We start from the raw sequence: 5,017 nt of genomic DNA on the forward strand, positions 1-5,017 counted from the left end.
TTTCCCAGTGTAGAAAGAACTTGGCACATGACAGGTGCTCAGTGGATGTTTATAGGATTATTTAATGCTGTTACATTTGTTACTGACATCTAGGAAATGCTTTATAAAAAATAACTAGCAAAAATCTTTGACATACACAAATAGTACACAGATATATCTATGAACAAATATATGACAGAAAAGTCAGCACTAAATTTGAACAAGAGGTACATAGCAGGAGACTAAATTTAACAGAGCAAAGCGTGTTTGTGAAGTTCCTAATTCCTAGAAATCATGGTGTTCCTCAAGTTCCTAGAAATCAGGATGCTTTGTTCTATAAAGAACAAGATTGTATTTTGCATAATAAATTTAACAGAAAAAACATGCAATCTGTGCTGAATCAGATGTCAAGTAACATTTTAGTAGAGACTAAAATTATAGGAGCTAATAGTGCAAAATAACTGATTCTTAAAACCCAGAAAATTTTAATTAAATGAGTGCTTTGCATGCAGTTGGCATACTACAGAGGGATATTGATAATTTTAGAGATACACAAATAAACATTTTTGTAGTAATATGTGTATTTTAATGGGTATTAGAAAAATATGAATAGCCCATAACCTCCATGACAACACAATCCTTAGTGCTTTGGGTGAGTGTAAAGAAGGTATCTGAAAGTAAGATGTGAATTGATTAGAAGAAAAAATGTGAAGTATATAACAATGTAGAGGGGATGCACTTTTGGCCAAAAAACACACAAAAGTAGTTGTCTTAGTTACTTTTCTTGTTGCTGAGACAAAAATACCCTGCACCCAAAGTTAGAGGAGGAAAGGTTTATTTGGATCACAGTTTGTAGAGGCGTAAATTCATAGCTGGCAGGTCTAAGGCAGGGTGGCATGGCAGAGGGGCATTGCAGAGGAGAAACAGTTCATGGCATGCAGAAGGCAGCAAGGTAGCAAGCAGCAAGCCACAAGTGACAAGTAAATACAACAGCAGCCCTCTTTTTGTCTCTTATATTTTATCCAGGACAACTTCCCCTAGGATAGCACTCATACCCAGCACCCCAACCTTAATCTCAGCATTACACACTCTAGATCTAGCCATCTCCAAGAAGCCCCATCTATTACCACATGAGACTTTGAGAGGACAAGACATAAGCCTTAACAGCAGTACTGGGATAACTATGTATAGGATTGTGAACATTGTTCTGTTTTTAGAAGAAAAATCCAGTCATCCAGTCATTTCCTAGTTTCTTTGGGGTGGAGCATTAGATTCACATCCCATGTATTAGACAAAGATAATGGACCTCTGGAGTTGTAGTTCTCATTAGGCCATGGTCTCCCCTACTGGAGCAAGTCATGGGGTCTAAACTGCAGTGAATTGGTGGAGGAGCCCCACCTGATGCCCTCCAATTTAGGAGCCCTGGATTCTGGCCCTGGTTTGGTACCAAGTCCATGTATGACCCTGAGAAAGTTCCTCCATTTCTGATTTGGCCAGGACAGTCCCAGTTTATACCTATCCCTGAAGCACAGTTATTAACAGGATTTTCTTATATGTTCAATAACACTCCTGTTTTGACAATAAATTACATGACTTCTTTATAGCTACAGTAAAACACCTTGAGTAATAAGTGCAAAGCTAGGCACAAAGAACACTAGCCAGAGCTCCCATTTCATTTCACCCAGAGGAGTTGCTCTTTTATCTCTTGTATGGTAGGGCTCTGTATAAGATATCATTTGGAATAAGAAAGGAGGAATATTGTTTTTAAAGATAAGAAAAAACTAAAGAAAGAAAGATAGATGGAAAGAAAGATAGAGAGAAAAGAAAACCAACTTCTGAACCACATGAACTTCAAGTTCCTTTCTAGGCCGGGTTTAGATAGATTGACATTCTGTGTTTTCAGTCCCTGTGGGGTTCAGTCTTAAGATTCCTAGTGAATGACAGTGCAGTGATTTATATTGCTATTTACAAAATCTCAAGAGACAGGAAGCTGTTTCCACTCTGCCATCAAAGAGAAGTTACAGAGCTTTAGTACACTGGCTGTTCTTGCCTAACCCTACTTCTTTTGATTATAGGTGTCATCAGCACTAATAGACTGAGGACTTCTGCAGAAAGTGAAGATTTCTTCTTACAGGATCAAACTGCAGTTCATGGTGAGTCTGCTACACAGTGCTGGGGGGCATCTTCAGTACTCCATGTGGGCTCAGAGATGGTCCTTGAATCCTGCCTCTGCACAGAATACAAGCTCAGCTATAGAAAGCATTCTTTCTTTGCTTAAGAGCGTATATCTCAGGTTTCTCCATCCACAGATGTGGGACAGTCAGTTTTTCAAAAAGTTCCTGTACGAGTCCAGAAATTTCATACTAATACTTAATCTCAGTGATTGCAAAACCAGGCCCAAAGAACATTAGCCAGCATTATTTCAGAGCTTGGTTGGGACTGCTCAGTCCCAACCGTGTTCTCTCCTTAATGTGACCCAAACTTCTATCTCTTCTGGGAATGCTGAAAGGAGTTCTCTTGATGTCTGGAAAGTGGTAGGTGGAGTTGGTCATCTCCACATCCAACTTCTTATTTAGGCCATTAACCAATAGCTACTGACAATCCTCAATTATGAGTATTGTAACATCCTATCTATGAGAAGAAAAGAGTACAAAGCAAAAGGAAGTTAAGTGTACAGGGAAGAAAAAAAAAACACCTCTTGCCTGCAAGCAGTGTACAGATTAACTTGAAAGAAAGACATAAAAATATGCCAAGCATTAGGGTAAAAGCATGCACAGGATTCAGTGAAACGCAGTACAGAGCTCTAAATCAGACTTGGGGGCATCTTTGAGGGCTTCAAGGAAAAAATGATACAGTGATGCAAACATTTTTAAAAAATCATTTCAAAACAAGGCACAACTGGTTAGTGTGAAGTGGTCAGATATTAGAGTTTGACAGTCTTAGGGTGGAATTCTGGTTCTATCATTGATCAGCTGTGTGGCACTTGATGAGTGGTTTGTGTCCTTTTAAAGGTTAATTTCATCATCCATAAAAAAGCAATGAAAATAAAGTCTATGTCATAGTGTTAATCATGAGAATTAAAGAAAATCAAATATGTACAGCTCTTAGCTAGCCTAGTGGCTGCAACAAATTTAATGTTAAATATTTATTTGATAATACTTTTAATGTTATTATTGTTTCACACATTAGTCAATTTGTGCCTCGATGCAGATTTTCCGAACATTTGGTTCTCTCTATATTTTCAGAAATGTTGCTGAAAGGCTTTACTCTCTTCTCAACAGAGATTTTGAAGCAGAGGCCACAGATGCATGTAGGTGCATAAGGAATCCATGAGAAGGTGCCCAAGTGTGGGACCCTGGGTCGATGCCAGTCAATCAGGATATTTATCTGGAAACCACCCTGCAATTTGGAAGTAAAGCTGGAAGCCAAGGTGGGAAAGGGTGGGGCTGCTTTCAGTGCTCAGCATCCCTAAGCACTTTAAATCTCTTTCCAGCTCCAGTAAACGGCAGTGTCAACAATGAGGCAGGCCCCCACCCCACTTTTGCTGGACTATCTTCTCCATCTCCACAGAAACACAAACAAAATGGAAGGAAGGAAAAGACACAATAGGCAAAATGTTAGGGAACATTTGCCTTTTAGAGTTCCTGGCAGCTTTTCTGTTTAGGGGTACAATTATTGGGACATTTAAAATATCATAAGCAAGTAAGACGAATGCTTTCTGGAATTGGCACAACATAGCCCATCTACTCATTTTATAGATAAGGAAACTGAGTCCCAGGTTAAGTCCGCAGAAGACAGGAAAAGAATCAAAGCTGGTGAGAACAGAATGAATTATCTGGGCATTGCTGGAGGTGAGGCAAAAGACTGAATGGGGAGCAGTTAGCAGCAGCAGGAGGCAGATTTCACTAGTAAAAGATTATTAACATTTGGTACTGCATGTCAGTGATAAAATGAGCTATGGTATTAGTCAGGACTCGCTAGAGAAATGGAAACAGTAAGACATATGTCTTACCATATAGTGACTCATACAACTACGGAGGCTGCAAAGTCTCACTGTCTGCGATCTGCAGCTTGGGGACTCAGGGAAGCTGGAGGTGTCATTTAAAGCCCCGAGAGCCAGAGAGCCAGTGACATGGGTTTCAATCAGGGTCGGAAGTCCAGAGAACCAGGAGCACCGAAGGCAGGAGAGGATGGATGTCCTAGATCAAGTAAGTAGGCAGAAGGAGTTCAAGATTCCTGGACTTATTTGCTCTATTCGGGCCTTCAGTGGATGGATGGTGTTTTCCAACCCTGGGGAGGGCAGTACACTTAACTCAATGAATGCATTGGTCTAAGAACACTTACGCAGGCCACCAAGAAGTGATATTCACCCAGCTCTCTGGAAGCCACAGCAGCACTTAGAAACTGGCTCACTAGCTAATGGGGGATGCTTTTAAACATGGAGAAAGAAACTGGTGAGGTGAGAAGAGGGATGCCTGGCCTGAGGACCCTTTATGAACTCTTCCAAGTCTCTGCTTCTAACACGTGGTAAAGCAGCCAGCAAAAGGAAGTCAGAATTCTTATGTGAGTCACATCAATTCACCTGTTTCTGCAGCCAGTTCAAACTGCAGAGGCGGGAAGATGGCAAAGAAGGGCATTTGGAGTTCAAACCGCAATGTCACCGCTCCCCGGCTGTGTGATTCCAGGAAAATCATTGGCTGAGTCTCTCTGCCCTTGTTCCAAACAGGGCCTGTGTTGACTGAATAAGATAATGTATGTGTGAAGTCTTCTGATAACTTGATTAATAATAATTAAAGATGGAAAATAGCAGCCAAACATAGAACACAGAACCCTAGAGACAAGACTTCTGTGTGTTAAAAGCATTTTTAAAAATAATGATTTTTATTTAGTCAAAAAAAATTAACGATTTTTAAAATTTATCAACACATTAATCTTTGTCTTTATACGTTGGCCTACCAATTTGATGAGTTATTTTGGTTCTCATTTTCTTTGCTCTTTTATTTGAGAATTTATGAAATCTGTATATATGAGTAGTATG

General features: G+C 39.9%; 1 long non-coding RNA gene across 1 annotated transcript; it reads left to right on the plus strand.

Annotated features, from left to right (window-relative positions):
- Positions 1–2,058: 2,058 nt before the first annotated feature.
- LOC104864254 lies at positions 2,059–4,800 on the plus strand. The gene is made up of 3 exons (XR_780802.3): positions 2,059–2,132; positions 3,261–3,391; positions 3,473–4,800. It is a non-coding gene; the product is annotated as an uncharacterized LOC104864254 (long non-coding RNA).
- Positions 4,801–5,017: the final 217 nt, after the last annotated feature.

Source organism: Fukomys damarensis, unplaced genomic scaffold, assembly GCF_012274545.1.
Source record: "Fukomys damarensis isolate Sample0158 unplaced genomic scaffold, DMR_v1.0_HiC HiC_scaffold_3, whole genome shotgun sequence".
Taxonomy (NCBI): Eukaryota; Metazoa; Chordata; class Mammalia; order Rodentia; family Bathyergidae; genus Fukomys; species Fukomys damarensis.